Source organism: Fukomys damarensis, unplaced genomic scaffold, assembly GCF_012274545.1.
Source record: "Fukomys damarensis isolate Sample0158 unplaced genomic scaffold, DMR_v1.0_HiC HiC_scaffold_24, whole genome shotgun sequence".
NCBI lineage: Eukaryota > Metazoa > Chordata > Mammalia > Rodentia > Bathyergidae > Fukomys > Fukomys damarensis.
Window position 1 is genome coordinate 9,044,285 of NW_022900936.1, and position 18,345 is coordinate 9,062,629.

Here is an 18,345-nt window from a genome sequence, read left to right on the forward strand (position 1 = left end):
ACTTTCCAGTAAGTTTAATGTTTTTGTTTTGATATTCAGCTCTTTAATCCACTTGGATTTTAGTTTTGTGCATGGCTCTAGTTTTAATCTTTGACAAGTTGAAATCCAGTTTTTCCAACACCACTTATTAAAGAGACTATCTTTCCTCCAGTGCGGATGGTTGGCTCCTTTGTCAAGAATGAGGTAGCTGAGTATGTCTAGTGTTTTTTGTGCATCTTCTAATCTATTTCATTGATCCTCGAGTCTGTTTCTTTGCCAGTACCATGCTATTTTTATCACAGTAGCTTTGTAGTATAGTTTGAAGTTGGGAATTGTAATACCCCCTGCCATGTCTCTATTGCCTACAATTGCTTCTGCTATTCTAGGTCTCTTGTTGTTCCAAATGAATTTTTGGATTGTTTTCTCAAGTTCTGTGAATTGTACTGTTGAAATTTTAATCAGGGTTGCATTGAATCATAGAATTTTTTTCAGAGTGCTGTAATTTTCAATGTAGAGGTCTTTGGTCTCCTTTATTAGACTAATTACTAGATATTTCATTTTTTGGATGTTATCGTGAAAGAAATTATTTCCCTAATTTCTCTCTCAGTGAGTCTGTTATTTGTGTATAAAAAGGCTATTGATTTTTGAGTGTTGACTTTGTATCCAGCTACTCTACTGAATCTGTCAATTAAGTCTAGCAGTCTTTTGGCAGAGTTTTTTGGATCTTCTATCTAGACTATCATATCATCAGCAAATAGTGACAGTTTAACTTCTTCCTTTCCTATCTTTATTCCTTTTATTTCTTTCTCTTCTCTAATTGCTGTGGCTAATTTTCCAAAACTATATGAAACAGGAGTGGTGATAGTGAACATCCTTGTCTTGTTTCTGATTTTAGCATGAAAGTTTTCAGATTTTGACTATTTAGAATGATGTTTGCTGTTGGTTTTTCATAGATAGCCTTTATCATGGTTGAGATAGCCTTTAGATGGTTGAGATAAAGACCATCTATTCCAATTTTCTGCAGGGTTTTTGCCATGAATGTTTCTTGAATTTTTTTCAAATATTTTGTCTGCATCTATTGAGATGATCATATGGTTTTTGTCATTGACTCTTGATATAGTGTATTACATTTATTGATTTACATATGTAGAACTATCCTTGCATCTCTGGGATAAATCCGACTTGGTCAGGGTGTATAATCTTTTTGATGACCCTCTGTATTCTGTTTGCCAGTATCTTATTGAAGATTTTTGCATCTATGTTCATTAAGGAGATTGGCCTGTAGTTCTCTTTTTTGGTTGGATCTTTCCCTGGTTTTGAAATGAAAGTAATACTTGCTTCCAGGAATGAATTTGGAAGTATTGCTTCCTTTTCCATTTTATTGAAGAGTTTAAAGAGTAGTGGCAATAGTTCTTCTCTAAATGTCTTGCAGAATTCAGCAGTGAAGCCATCAGGACCTGGGCTTTTCTTTGTTGGTAATGTTTTAATTACATTTTCCATTTCACAGCATGTAATTGGGGTATTTAGACTTTTTATATCTTCTTCAACTTTGGAAGTTCATATATATCTAGGAATATATCCATTTCTTCTGTATTTTCCATTTTATTAGAATACAGGTTTTCAAAGTAAGTATTGATGATCCTCTGGATTTCTTTTTATCTTCTTTTTGTTTTGTTTGTTTGTTTGTTTGTTTGAACCAGGATCTCACTATGTAGTTAAGACTGACCTGGAACTCACTATGTAGCCCAGGCTGGTCTTGAACTCACAGCAATCCTCCTGCCTCAGTCTCCCAAGTGCTGGGATTACAGGTGTGTGCCACCACACCCGGCTTGATCCTCTGGATTTCTACTGAATCTATTGTGACTTCACCTTTTTCATTCCTGATTGCATGAATTTGAGCCTTTTCTTTCCTTTTTTTTTTTGATAAGGTTGGCTAAGAGTCTATCAATTTTATTTATTCTTTCAAAAAATCAACTCTTCAATTCATCGATTTTTTTATAGTTCTCTTAGTCTCCATTGCATTAAAATCTGCTCTGATCTTTATAATTTACTCCCTTGTATGAGCTTTCAGTTTGTCTTGCTCTTCTTTTTCTAGAAGCTTAAGGTTAAGCATTAAGTTGTTTGTTTCAACTCACCCTGTTTTTCTAGTATGGGCATTTACTGCTATGAACCTCCCTCGCGGAACTGCTTTCATTGTGTCCCATAGATTCCTGTATACTGTATTGGCATTATCATTTAATTGTATAAACCATCTAACTTCTTCTTTAATTTCCTCTGTGACCCAATGGTTGTTCTGCAGGCTGTTATTCAATTTCCATGTGTTTGTGAAGTTATTGTGGTTTCTTAGGCTATTGATCTCAAGTTTAATGGCACTATAATATGACAACATACAGGGGATAACTTCAGTTCCTTTGCATTTCTTAAGCATGTTCTATGAGCTAGCATGTGGTTTATTTTGGAGAATGTGTGCAGCCAAAAAGAATGTATATTCTGATTTTGTGGGGTGGAACACTCTGTAGACATCTACTAATGTTTGTTCTAAGACTTGGTTCAGCTCTATTATATTTGTTGATTGGGGATGGGGGTTGAAACAGGGTCTCACTATGTAGTTGAGACTGACCTGGAACTTACTATGTAGCCCAGGATGGTCTCAATCTCACAGCGACCCTTCTACCTCAACCTCCTGAGTGCTGGGATTACAGGCATACACCACCAAGCCTGGCTTTGTTGTTGATTTTATGTCTAGATGATCTGTCTATTTGCATCAGTGGAGTATTGAGATCCCCACTACAATTTTATTAGTGCCTATTTCATTTTTCATATCCATTAATATTTGTTTTGTTGGGGATATTAATATTCAGTGCATATATATTTACGATTGTCACTTTTTCCTCTTGTATTGTTCTCTTTACAAGGATGTAGTTGCCTACCTTGTCTCTCTTAATTAGTTTTGGTTTGAAATCAATTCTGCCTGCAAATGAGATAGCTACTCCTGCTGTTTTCCAGGCTCCTGACACATGGAGAACTGTTTTCCATCCTTTTACTCTTAGTCTATGAATATCTTTGTAAATTAAGTGTGTTTCTTTTATATAGCATATCATTGAATTTTGCTTCTTAATCCATTCTGCCAGTCTATTTCTTTTGACTGGTGAATTGAGGCCATTAACATTGAGGGTTATAACTGTTATGTATTGACTTTTCATTGTCATGTTATTTTCCTGTTGTTGGTTCTTTTATTTTTTTATTTTTCCCTCTCTCCCTTTAATTTCTTGCCTTGCCTGGTATATTTGATCTGTTGGCTCTTATGGAGTTGTAGTCTTCATTTTCTTTTTCCAGGATATCATTTAGACATGTTTGGAGTGTTGGTTTGGTTTTCATGACATTTCTCAGGTGTTCTTTGTCATGGAAGTATCTTATTTCCCCATCAATTTTGAAGGATAGTTTTGTAGGGTACATCAGCCTAGGTTGGAGGTTGTTTTCTTTTAGGACTTGAAACATCTCACTCCAGGCCTCCTTGACCTGAGGAGTTGTGTTGACAAGACTGCTGTGATTTTGATGGGCTTTCCTTTGCATGTGATTTGTTTCTTTTTTCTAACTGCTTGTAGTATTTTGTTCTTCTGTTGGGTTTCTGGGATCTTGATTATTATATGTCTAAGTGTAGATTACTTTTTGTCATGGCTAGTTGGAGTCCTATATACCTCAGTTATCTGTCTTCCATTGTTTGGGAAGTTTTCTGGCATTAATTCTGTGAACAGTTTTTTTTAATGTCATTTGAACTTTCTCCTGTTACTTCATGGATTTCTGGAAGTTTTATATTATTATTCTTTGCATCATCTATGAGGTGTTGGATTGATTTTTCATGGTCCCTTACTATTTTTAAGAGGTCTTTCTTTTTGCAGTCCCTGAACGCAATCCTATATTCTATATCTGAAATTCTATCTTCACGTTTGTTCATCCTGCTATGAATGTTTTCTATAGCATTTTTAATCTGGATAACTTTGAATATGTTTCATGGATTCCACTTCTTTACTATGTTGGGCATTCAAGGTTCCCATTTCTTTCCTATGCTGCGCATTCATGATTCCCATCATGGTCCTGAGCTCGTCTAGTTTTTTAATGTTTTGGTTCTAGAGTCTCTAATAATGTCTTTCATTCTCACCATCTCTGTGGTTATCTGGGAAATTATTTCTGTTTTGAATTTTTCTAAAGCTTCATTCATTTATTCTGTTACTTCCTATGCTATCAGTTCAGGGTGTCCAGATGACTGTCAGACTTTTCCATCTCATTCCCCTCAGAATTTATCTTTGGTGAGTTGGAAGTCAGTGTTTGTGTCTTGCTTAAATGCCTTCTCATTTCTATTTTTGTCATTGGTCCTGTCCTTGGTTTAATTCCTGGGTTAATACTTCGATCTTCCAGATATAGCTGGTCTTTAGGTTTTGAGTTTCTAAAGTCTCTGAGGGAATCTTATTTTCATTATACCAGGGAGGACAACTAATTAGATCAATCACAGCACCTTAGCCCATGTGATACAATCAGCAACACAATAGCATCAAGCACAGCTTAGAAAATGATAATTTGTGGTAGTTATTAATCTATCAACTTTAACTGTGTGAACTAAATCAAAATTGAGGACCAGCCCAAAATATGTTTATAGTGAATAAACTCTTCAATATAGCAACTTTACCCTTCAGGATGGAGATTTAGAAAGAGTTGGGGATGGAGGGATAGATACATAGAATGGAGAATGGCTAGAAATGAGGTCAGAGGACACAGGAAGATCACACTAATTCTAGGGAGCTGTTGAAGAGAACAGGAGAAGACAAAACAAAATATACCCAAGAACAGAACAAATTAACAACAGTAGGGAGGCTAGAGGCTGTAATCATTTTCTTTTAAAACTAATAAAAAATGAGAGAAGGAAAAGAGAAGAAAAAGAAAAGAAATTCAAATTAAGATAGGAACAGGAACAAAAAGGGAGAGTAATGGAGATCAAGGTGGGGGGGATAAGGAAAAAAGGGTTTAAATAGGAAAAAATGAGAAAAGAAAAAGATAGATTATAAAATTTTAAATGAAGATAAGAGAAAATATTACTTTGAAAATAAAAAATAGAAATAGAAATAGAGGACCTCCTTCAGGGTGTGCCTCTGTTGACACAATAGACAGTATGGAAAGGAGTGTGCAGGTCTAAGTTAAGTAGTCTCAGCAAGCCAGCAGCTGTTCCCTGAGATTCAGGCTGATTTTTGGCTACAAGGCCTAGTTGAGATCTCTGACCTTCTGCTGGGTTGAACTCTGCAAGGTTTTACTCCAGGTTCCAGCTGTCTTTCTCCTGAAGTTAGATCAGGTTCCGATGTGAGGTGCTGGACCCTCCAACTTACCAACTATGGTAGTATGGTGTGCCTGTATCACAGATTTTCTTCACTTTTCCAGTGGGCCTCAATTTTCATCTAGAAGCCTTTTCTTTTGTTTATGGGGGAAGGTGGGGCACAAACACCATGTTGGCATCTGCACAGCTGGGCTTCTCTGGTGCACTAGGTTAAAGGTGCAGGCCTACCACAGGTTAGCCTAACATAGGAATTTTTGTATATTGGACATAAGCAGTATTTCATTGGTACTTCACTACAATTCAGCCTTGCACACTTGAAAAAATGTAGAAATCCAGGCTCTACCACAGAGCAAGAGAATGAGACTGTCCAGAGAATGAGCTTGGAAAGCAGTATTTTTCAAATTTCTCTTGGTGATCCTAATGTATAGACAGAACTGAGAATCCCTGGGCTAGGGATAACAGGGAGGGTTGTGGGTCTTTCTTTGTTTCTTTTTTTCTTTTTTTTTAAATAAAGCTCTCTGCCCGTGCTTAGACTAAGTATAAGAGATCCATGTTCCCTTTCCAAGCCAGCAGGCCAAGCACACATTTTGCAACATTCAGCTGCAAAAGACGTATCTCAGCTTCTCTTGCCATGTGTATGTCTTGTCACACACCCTCACACACACAAACAATTCCCTCTCTACAGGTGACTTACTTCTTTCAGTGCATGATATCCTTCTCCCCAAACATGGATATTCCAGCCAATGCTAGCAAACCCTGCTGATAAAGATTAGTTTTCCTGAGGGTATCCTCCCAGATGAAAACTGTATCTTTACCTAATCAGACTATTTCTTCTCTAATTAATTTTCTAATTTATACATGAAAAGCTAGATCAGATGAGAAAGACAAGAGTTTGCTCAACAGAATTATCAGATTTATCTTGAAAAGAAAACTAGATCTGCATTTACCTAAAACATATGCTCCACTCTTGTAATGAAAAATCAAAAATTTTAAATGGCCATGCTTTCATTGTTTTCAATAACACTCTCTTTAACATGGGTGACATCAAATGAGGCATCAGTTAACCAGCAGTGAGTCCAAGCTGGCTTGCCTTTGAAAGGGAACTAGTAATTTGCTAGGCTGAAGTCACTTCCCACATTCTTGACACTTTCACTCAGTGACTCCCAGCATTCTCACCATCAATCCTGTTGCTACAGGCAAAATCTGAGAGACTAATCCCACCTGCACCCCTGTTAGGAAGGAAGAAAGAGTGATCAAAGACTCAGTTCTGACTTAGTCAAAAAGGAAAAGTGAAAAAACATTCCTAGTTAATGCTGATTTTGTGTTGGTATAAGGAGAAAGAAGATCACCACAGAGTTCTACGAAGTGATGATCTGAAGTATAACATCCCCAAAGAAGACCATAATAACAAACTTTACACTTTTTTTTTCCTCTCTCAGAATCACTACAAACTAAAAGGCAATCAAGAAATAAACAGTTCACTTAGAAAAGAAACAGAATAGTGAACTATGACATGACACAATTATAGGATCTTTTCTTGGGCCAATGCTGGAATTATAGCTCTCTTGCATTTGAAGTGAGGTATGACCATGTGACTTGCATTAGTCAATGAAATGACAGAGAAAGTATATGGACATGTGATTTGCATTGGCCAATGAAATAGAAGTGAAGAGTGTAACTTCTGGTCAGTGTGTTAATAAGCTAAACATGATTTGCTACTCTCTCTTGTCCACTGCCTCAGTGACCAATAGCATTTCAGATGATGGCTGCTCCACCAACCTGGTCCCTAGAGGGACATAAAAAAGTCAAGCCCAAGTAGAAATCTTCCATGAACAAAGATACAAAGAAACTCTTATTATTATAAGTCACTGAGATTTTTTAGATACTATTATATCTTAACTTATGCTAATTCAATTCATATATATGACACGAAAGAAAAATGTTCAACTTCAAGAAATGTGAGCCAACTATGAAAGAATATTTTTAATCTATTAAATTAACAAAAGAATTATTAAATGATAAAAAATTTAATGGTGCTAATGTTGGGAATAAAAAGTAAATTATTGCAGCTAAAACATTTGATAAAATATTTCTGGATTATTTCTTGTATTATCTAACAAAAGTCAAAGAATATTTGCAGTCTTTAACTCACTAATGACCTTCCAAGAATTCATTTTATGAAAATAACTCAAAAGAATTGTTAAAAATTAATTATACAGAACTGTTTGTACCAGCTCTATTTATAATGCTCAAAAACTGGAAAAATCAACAATTAAACAATGGTAAGCAAACTATAGCACTTAAAATATTTGACATCTAACCATGGTCCCAGCTACTTGGAAGACTGAAGTGAGAAGAATGCTTGAATTTAGGAATACAAGACCAGCCTGGTGGGCAACATAGTGAGATCCCAATCTCAAACACACACACACACACACACACACACACACACACACACACACACACACACACATTTTTTCCCAATTACTAAAATCTATGGAACACAAAGTTCAGCAGAAAAAGTAGCACACCCCATGCATTAATTATAATCATACAGACTTTTACCTCCTATAGGATAAGCAGATCTTTTCCACCTAAATTTATGTCCATCATGTAAGAATTTTCAAGGACTTATTCTCCACTACATTCCAAGTACCTAAATCAATACTTGGCACATAATAGACATTCTGTCATCCATTTGTTGATTTAATTAAGTGATTAATCTTTACAAAAATTAATCTTCATAAAAACCTTCAAAGCCAAGCGCAATGTTATTATCCCCAATGTATATCCAGAGAGGAATTGTGGTTTTGAGAGGATTTCATCTGTGTTTGTTCACATGTTTCAGCATGTTTAATGATCTCCCTCTGGGTGCATACCTGGCTTCTGGCTCTCCCTCTGAGCACCATCTGTGTTGAGAAGTGTCACTTCTAGGGGGCTCAGGAGGCAGGCAAGGCTCTGAGAAACAAAGAGGCTTAGAAGCCAGGCAGAGACCAATCTTGAGACCCTCTTTCTTCTGTCTGGGTTTATATCAGGGATTCTGCAGGACTTGCAACTCCTCTGAGCCCAAATATAAGTACAAGGGGTAATCAAAACATGTTTTGTGTTTAAAAACTTAAAGATAAATTGCCATGAATCCTCTTCAAACTATTCCCCCTCTTGCTTTGAACATAATCCATCATTACTGATGCTTTCTGAAGAGGTTCTGGAAGTTCTCTTTTGTGAGTGTCTTTATAAGGTATGATAAAAAAATATGATGAATACAGCTGCTAAGTGACTTCCCATGGGAAGGTGGGCTTATAAAAACATTATGATATGTCCTCATCCATCTTATTAATCAGATCTGGTACTGTGCAATATCTGGATTTTCCCCAAAGTCAAAATGACCATCAAAAGTCAACATTTTGAATAAATTCAGGCCATTGAGGCAGCCACAACAGTACATCTGAAGCCACTTTCAAAAGAGGACTTCCAAAACCACTTCAAAAAGTAGTGAGAATGATATGAGTGTGTTCAAAGTGAGGGTGAGTATTTTGAAGGGGATTAATGACAATGTGTCTTTTACTATAATAATTTTTTACTTAAAAATTCACTATATTTTGTGATCACACTTTGTATGATGTCGTGGGTGAAACCACGAATGTCAAAGACCTAGTAAACCCCACAGCATTACACACATCTTGCTGACTCCACTTCCTCATCTACTGATTCCTAGGATGACTCTAACAATAGAAATCTCTGTCAAAAAATGTTTTCTGAACTCCACCAAAAAACTTCTAGACTTAATTGACAGATTCAGTAAAGTATCTGGATACAAGTTGAATACCCAAAAATCAATAGCCTTTCTATACACAAATAACAGACAGACAGAAAGAGAAATAAGGGAAAAAATTCCTTTTACAATAGCATCCAAAAAAATGAAGTATCTAGGAATCAATCTAACAAAAGAAACAAAAGATCTCTACACTGAAAACTACAGCACTCTGAAAAAAGAAATCGAAGAGGATATAAAAAAATGGAAAGATATCCCCTGCTCCTGGGTAGGAAGAATCAACATAGTGAAAATGGCCATACTACCAAAACTGCTATATACATTCAATGCAATGCCAATTGAAATTCCAACACTATATTTCACAGAACTAGAAAAAAGAATCCAAAAATTCATTTGGAACCACAAGAGACCTAGAATAGCAAAAGCCATTATAGGCAACAGTCACATGGCACCAGGTGTAACAATTCCCAATTTGAAACTATACTACAAAGCCACTGTGATAAAATCAGCATGGTACTGGCAAAGAAATAGGCCTGAGGATCAATGGAACAGACTGGAAGACACAAAAACAAATGCAGATGTACTCAGCTACCTCATCTTCGACAAAGGAGCTCACCATCCTCAGTGGAGGAAAGATAGCCTCTTTAATAAATGGTGTTGGAAAAACTGGATATCAACCTGTCACAGATTAAAATTAGACCCTTATCTTTCGCCATGCACTAAATTAAAATCCAAATGGATTAAAGATCTAAATATTAAAACAGAAACATTAAACTTGCTGGAAAGTAAGTTAGGCAGAACTCTGGAAGACATTGGTATAGGAAAAGACTTTATGAACAAATCCTCAGTAGCACGGGAACTAGCAGAAAGAATCAACAACTGGGATCTCATCTTACTAAAAAGCTTCTGTACTTCAAAAGAAACCATTAGCAGAACTAAGAGACAATCTACAATGTGGGAAAAAATTTTTACCAGCTGTACCTCAGACAAAGGACTATTATCAAGGATATATAAAGAACTCAAAACAATCAGTCCCCCCAAATATAAAGACCCGATCCAAAAATGGGCATCCGAAATGAACAGACATTTCTCATACAAAGAAGTGAAAGCAGCAAGAAAATATATGAAAAAATGTTCCACATCACTGGTCATTCGAGAGATGCAGATGAAAACAACACTGAGATTCCACCTCACCCCACAAAGAATGGCTGCTATCAAGAAATCACACAATAACAAATGTTGGCGGGGTTGTGGGGAGAAAGGAACCCTCCTCCATTGTTGGTGGGAGTGCAGACTAGTGCAACCACTATGGAAATCAATATGGAGATACCTCAAAGAGCTTGGACTGGAGGTTCCATTTGACCCAGCCATCCCTCTGTTGGGTATCTTTCCAAGAGAACTAAAAGAATCATATCACAGAGAAGTATGTGCACCCATGTTTATAGCGGCACAGTTTGTAATAGCTAAATCTTGGAAACAACCTATTTGCCCATCCGTTGGAAACTGGATAAAGAAGTTGTGGTTTTTCTATAAAATGGAATATTACTCAGCCATAAAGAGCGAGAGAATAGATTCATTCATAGGAAAATGGATACATATTGAAGATATACTCCTAAGTGAAATAAATAAGTCCCACATGTGTAAATACCAAATAGTTTCCCTGGTGTGAATATTCTGCAACAATGCATAAGATTCTAATAAGATTACTGACATTTAGAAATGGGAGGAAAGGAGCTAAAGGTGTAGGGAAGGTGTGATACGTAGGGGAAGAACAAAAAGGGAAAAGAAAAAAATGTGAGAGAATGAAAAGATGAAAATAAAGTGTTTGTAGATGGGGAGGGGAGGAGGGGGTGAAGGGAGGGCAGAGGTAAGGGGAAAAAAATGAGAATCAAGACTTGCCATGTAAAGGTACATGATCCCAACAATGAATGTAACTGTACTGTATCCCTAAATGTACCAATAAACTCAATAAAAAAAATGTTTTCTGGTGAAGGAATCAGGGAAATGGGGTGGCAAAAGCATGAGGGGAAGCATTTTGAATGGCAGTGGTTCCCATGAGCCTGGACAACCTGTCTCCCCATAAGCTTAGCAGGGAGGACAGGGGCTTTGATGATCAAGTGTCCATACCCTAATGGGTGGCCTGAAAAGCTGTCTTTTCTGCCAACCCTCAAAGTCTAACACACCTGTGCATCCAAAATACACCCAGGAGTCACCAGGGGTCAATGGTGCAAGCCTACAAACTGGCCAATGCTCAGTCCATCAAGCAGATCAGGTAACACCTGAAGGAAGAGATAGGTTCTAGCCACTCCTCACAGTAGTTATACCCATACTTGACATACTTGTGTTTGTTGAAACATAACAAATCTGTACCATTTCACAATTTATGGCTATCAGGAATCCAAGTGCTGTTTAGCTTTATTCCTCTGACTTCAACTTGAGGTCATTAAAGAGGTTGTGATAAAGCTGCCAGCCAGGACAGCAGTTCCCTTTGAAGGCTTGATTCATTTGTTAAATAACCTCTCTCACCATGTGGATCTATTCACAGGGCCACCATATAACATGGCAGGTAGATTCCCCACAATAGCATGTCAAAAAGAAAGTGAGCATCCAAGATGGAAGGCACAGTCCTTTCAATCAATTTAATCTTGGAAGTTGTACCAATCACCCTGTTCCTAGTTCATTTGTAAGACCAACTCACTTTCAAGGAGTAAGAATTACACAGGGGCATAAATAAAAGTCTACCTTGGAGTCTTCTCACCATTTCCTCCTCCCCACATCCATTCCATAAAGGAAATGGTGCCAACATCCCAGAGGCCAGTCCACCTATCAGGGCTCAATAGCATGGCAGGCCCAGTTCTGTGCCCAAAATGCTCCACAGTGGCTCAAGGAGTAAGAAACAATCCAATCAGATGCACACACAAGAAGAATCATCTGTGCCAGGCATGGTGGCACATACTTGTAATCCCAGCACTCAAGAGGCTGACACAGGTTGATCATTATAAGTTCAAGGCAGACTACCTAGTGAGACCTTATCTCAAAAACCCCCAAAAAAGAAAAAGAAGAGAAGAATGACCTAGAATTCCCCAGTACATGTCTACATCTACTCCTGGCTCTTAACATACACCTAAGTTAAAGCAAATTTAACTCATTGAAAAAAATGAAGAGTAGTGACATGACTATTAAACTTAATTATCAACTTGACTGGACTAAGAGACTCCTGGAGTACTGATTGGGTCACAAGGGTGCTATACTCATCAGTGAATTCATTCACTGATCTTCATAGCTGAATGCACTATTAGAAGGTGAGGCCAATTGGAGGTGGGTCATTGAGGGTGAGCTTTTGGAGGGTGTATCTCTTACTGGTGCTCTTTCCCTAGGCTCTGCTTGGCAGTCAATATGAACTAGGCAGCTTTGCTCCATCATGCCTTTCCATCATGATATTCCAGATTTAGAGCCTGATAACCATGAACAGAATCTTCTAAAACCATGAATCAAATAAACCCCTTTTCCTTTAAGTTGTAGATGTCAGGCATTTTGTCCAGCAATGAGGAAGCTAATATAAGTGATTAAGAATGTGTGCTTGAGCACCAAGCCACCTGTATTTAAATCTTGATTTTTGCTACTTCATTATTGTGTGACCTTAACAATGTTACTTAGCCTCTGTCAGCCTCAGTTTTCTCATCTGTAAAACTTATCTCATAGAACTGTCATAGGGATAAAAGAAAACAATAAGTGAAACACTTAATACAGTGCCTAGCATATCACAAATACTCAATTAATGGAAATAATATGTTTGTGTTTTTTGTTGTTGGAAATAAATTCTATCCTGATAATGTACAATGCCTAATGTGCTGATTCTAGTGAAACTACTCATTCTTTATATGTAATCCATTCTCAGTAATAAAGTACTATGTGTTGAATGGGAAAAAAGCAAATAACATCTATCCTAAAAAATTTTGGAGCTGATCAGTAGTATCCTGAATATCCCTCTCAGAGTCATGACTTCTGAATCTCATGTTCAAACATTCTTCAAGAAGACAAAGGTCTTTCCAATGACAGCCAAATCCTCTCTACCCCATGTTAGTGCTCAGCTATACCAGCTTTGCCTGGGCCATCAGGAGCCATGGAAGTGGCAGAAACACAATAGTTTGCTTTGTGTGTCTTTCCTAATCTGCAAAACAGATGGAGCTTGAACAGTGTCCACTACTGGCCATGTTCAGCAGGCACGAAGCCCCACCACTCTGGAATGTGGCTCTGTGTTCCCAGTGGATGGAATCCCCATAAATAAGGCAGCCTCACTATAACCCTAAAACCTGCAGCACAGGGGGTTTCGACAGAAAGCTCCTATTTTGTTAACTTATGACTTTGTCTAATTTCTTTGTTCTGTAAAACCCACATGATATGAAGTAAGATAGGTTACAATGAAAGAAAAGATGATTTTAAATGTGATTTCTCATTCATGCTAAGCATATGTCTCCTGTCTGAACCTCTTGATGAGTCTGCAAGCAAGAATAGCAGATTATGGCAAATTTCTCCTGGAGGACTCCAGACCTAGAAAGAAAGCCAAGCAAAGTAGAACATTCAGACTCAAGCAGTGAGGATCTGGGATGACCTCCTGGCCCTTGCTATTCCTGGTCCCCACTAAAAGCCTCAAGGGGCTCTCCATGTGGTCCTCATCTCCTTGAAGGAGGCAGGGCTGACACCCACTCTCCTGTGTATGTCACAGGGCTCCACTATGCCCCCAAAACCTTGTGTCTTTATCTTTCAAGAAGCACAGTGACTGGTCCTGGTTCTCATTTCCCCCAGGAAATATGTCTCTCTTCCTCCTGGTGTTTCCTGCTCCCCAGATTGGATGTCTTCCCAACAGCTGGACAGCTGAAGCAATAACAGCTGGAAGCCCATCCCACAAACTGGCCAAGTGAGTATGGTAAAGCCACTTCGCTTCCCTGAACTCCAGTTCCCTTTTCGGTCCACAAGGAGGGAGGGCTAAATAAGCAATGACCTCTGTGACCTCTTATAGTCATCTTCCAACTCAGGAAGCAGAGTTTTGAAGTCTGAAGTCTGAAGTCTGAGGTGAAAGCTCCAGGTTGCCCACCAATCAGCCAGAGCAGGAATTCCATGCAGGAAGACAGGGACATGCCCCAGCTCTTCCTTTCCTCACCCCACTCCTCAAGATGGGATAAATCCCCAGAGCCCTTTCTGCAAGCACTCAGAAGATTGAACCTGGAGAGTAGATAAATGGTCCCAGAAGCAAGGGAGGAAGCATGTCACACACACAAAATAAATGAGTAAATAAACTAAAATCCTCTTAGAGCTTAGCAATGGAGCTAAATCTGGTGTGTGCGGTCATGGTGGGGTAGCTGGATCCACCTTTTCAACAACTGTAGACACTGAGGATAAAGAAATTTTGCTTGGGATCAAAAAAGAACATTACTAAAAAGGACCTTGTGAGGACATTGGTAACATTTGAATAGGGACAGTATATTACATATTAGTATTGTTAGTATTAAATGTTATGGACTTATTAATTGATTTGTAATTATTAAAATGAATATCCTTATTCATAGTATTTAAAGAATGAAGTTTCATGGTGTCTGCCACATATTTTCAAATGGTTCTATAAATAACAAAAATAAGTATCCATATGTGGCAATGGTAACCATTGGTAAATGTAGGTCAAGGACAGAAAGATGTCCACTGCAGTGTCACCACAACTTTTCTATAGGCTTAAATATTCCCAAAACACAAAGTTTAAAATAAAATGAAATCAAAAATTTGAAAAATTGGTGGTCTAGGGCTTTTTTAATCTTAGTTTGGGGTTAAAAGCAGCAGCTCTAAGGACAGGTGACTGTGTCTGGTTCTAATTAAGTTCACTGACACCCTTGGGTTTCAACACGTCACAAGAAGCATGGGCCAAAAAAGTTGAGCCAGCTGTGTTTTGCTGGAGAGCACCCAGTGAAAGAGGCCTGGTCTACCCTTCAGTAATCCTTTGTCAGCTGGGAAAAAGCTGACAGCAATTGTAGATTATCCACGAAGGACAGCCCTCAGCCCTGGAGGTTGGGGGCTTACTTCCTAGGGGCATCTAATCTTATTTGTCTAGTTGCACATCACTTTGCTGCTATTACTGCAAACCTACTTTCTCCCCATCAAGCATTGGCCCTGTCTTCCTTTGTTCCTTCCTTTGTTCCTTCCTTCTTTCCTTCTCCACTCCTTCCTTCCTTCCCTCCTCCCTTCCTTCTTTCTTTCCTTCACTTCTGGATTTGGTCATCAATAAGGATTAGGCTGGCCAAGATCAGTACAGCAGGCAGGAATACTGGCCATTTGTCCCATGTGACCCCAAGCCAACAGCTTGCTGATCACAGCAGAACTCAATAGTGTTAAGGAGATCCACACCTCAGTCCTGTTAGGAGGGATTAGACAACAGATGGTGTTGTTAGTGCCACTACCTTCTCTCAACCCATTGTGACTATCCCCATAAAGAAACATTAGTAGAGTCTGCAAAGGAGTGGGAATCTGCTGCTTCCTCCAGGGAGAAAGTGTCCCTTGTTTTCCCAGATAAGAAATGGGCCACCCATAGAAGAGGAACATAGAGGACAAAACACTCCAAACACTAGCTTCTTTAACCAGGGAGATAGAACCAAATCACTTTGTGAAGCTCTTCCCCCTTCATTTCCTCCAATTTTCTCGTGACTTGTGAGTTTTGGGTTTTATTTGTGTGTATATATGTGATTTTGATTTGTTTAGGTTTTTGTGGTGTTGTTTTGTTTTGTTTTTGCAGTAATGGGGATTGAACTGAAGCAGGAATTAAAGAAAAACAAGTTATTTCCAGCCCTGAGAAGACCCCCCCTGCTACTCCCCCATACCCCCCATAGCTGTAACCCATTGTTCTGGTACAGGTAAAATTGACAGCTATTCTCTGTAAACAAAGTTCATGACATTCTGTTCTCATATAATTCATAAGTCTGTGTCTTATTTTAATGCTGCTACATACCTGTCTCTCCTAGTCCTGTTTCTATAAGACCACTTGTTACATCACTAAAAAGACCACCCCCATTGATCAAATATATAAAACTAAAACTTTTCTTTGACCACCACTGTTGACCAAATGTATAAAAACTAAAACTTTTCTTTGTTTGATCCTCTTCCTTTGGACATTAGTCCATTGAGCCTGTGTTCACCTAAAATAAAGTCTTCTTGTTTCCCATTGGTCTCTCCTGTCTCTTGTATCCTGCAACATTTCTGGTGACCACAAAGGGACCAGAGGTGACAAAGTTGCTGTCTCCTCTGCCTGCAAGCTCATGACGGGCCCAAGAGGGGCCCGAGCTTCTGGAATCCTGAGACTTCTTGAATCACTGGGTAAGACTTCATCTAAGAGGAGAAAGCAGCCCTCCTGCTGCCCAGAAGCTCTCCTCCTGCCAGTGAAACAGAACCTATTGGAATTCATGATGATTCTTGAAAAACAGTGTTATACAGGACTGTGGTAAAGTTTGGGGCCCAAGGGAAAACTCATCTCATTAGGAAAGAAGAGGAGGCTGATCACCCCCCAGGGTGCACTGAGTAATCTAATATAGATTGAGTCAGACAAAACATACAACCCTAAAAGGAACAAGAAAAGCCCATAGCAAGAATGACTCACAAAGTGGATATGCCAAGTAATCAGGCTCACGGAGAATAAAAGGAAACCCACACCTAGTTAAAAAAAAACTGAAAGTAGAGAAGTACATGACTGCATGTGAATAAATAGAATAAAAATCTGGGAAAGCACTGGAGAAAATGGAGTGAGACAGTGAGAGGGACACTCCCAGCTTCAGGAGCACCAAGGTCACTGCTTGCTCAGTGTTGCTACCCTGACACTGCCTGGAGGCATCTGGAGGCTGAAGCAGCCCCAGCCTTTGGCTGAATGGTCAAGACTGCAACTTTGCCCTGCCAAGGATTTTACAGGAGGAATCAAATTACAAATTTTAGCTAATTGATAAATGTACTTTTGGTTTCCAATTTGAGTTGATATTCTTGTCTAATTGGTGTGTGCTTAAAACAATTTTTGTGCATTGCAAGTTATTAAATTATAATTATGAGGTTAACTTTCTCTTTTCTCTGCCCTATGTTAGTTTAAAATAAGAATACTGATTCAAGGTTACTTAGAGTGCTGTTGGCAGTCAGTTGGATTTAAAATATAACTATTTGGGAACAAAAAAGGGGAAAAAAAGACACTGCAAAATCCAAGTGGCTTCTGCTAAGTTGTAAGAGATTTATAGAGAGATAGAGAAAAATCTTTAAAAGGCAATAAGTGTAAGAGATATATTTTTGATATGAGAGGATTTTGTATGATAAAAGTTTTGTCCCATTAGAAAAATAAAAAGAGAGATAATGACAAGACTAGAAAGTTTACATATGTCAAAGGAAAGCTTACAAAAGCAATTTGTCAAAGAAAATATGTATGTTTTCTTGTTGGTTCAGTGAAAACCCATACTGTTCCTTCTAAAAGCTCCTTATTGCTCAGAAGGCTCAAAACAATATGTATTGTTGTTAGTTAGGTTGCCTGTTAGTTCGATGGAGCTCAGGTTATTCCTAAAGCGAAAGTGCTTGAGAAAATTATCTGTGCCACAATAAAGTAGATATGGAAGGAAAATCATCAAAACCCACCCCATTAAAATGTACATTAAAAAACTTTAAAAGAGGGTATATAGGGGGGCTATATAGTAAAGCTGACACTACAGAGGTTAAAGACTCTGTGTGAAATAGACTGGCCTTGTCATGTTGGGAGGCTCGCAAAGGGGATGATTGATAGGGAGACTACTGGGCATGTACATACATCGATAACTGTGGACAGAGGATTACTGAGACACCGAGATCAGTTTTCCTACACTGATTCCTGGTTAAACATAGTCAACTGGCCTTGCAACAACTCTAGTTGGATACATACTATGAGACACTCATGGCCTGACTCATTTCTAAAACAAAAGAGAGAAGGGAGTCAGCCTTATAGGGAGGCAAAAAAAAAATCTGTTGGTAGCAGCACTGACAAAAAGAAAAAGACAGATCACTAAGGGGCAAGGGCACAGACATAGACAAAACAGGAGCCAAACTGAGCCATGATCTGTCAGTTGACCAGAGCTAGATTGGATCAATGTGCACAATGTAAAAAATATGGCCACTGGAAAAATGAATGCCCAGAAAATGATGATAAAAATTCCAAAATCAGGAGGCCACCTACTAAAAGCTATCACCCCTGGAAGAAACCAGACACTGGCCTCATTGGACTGGCAGGAAC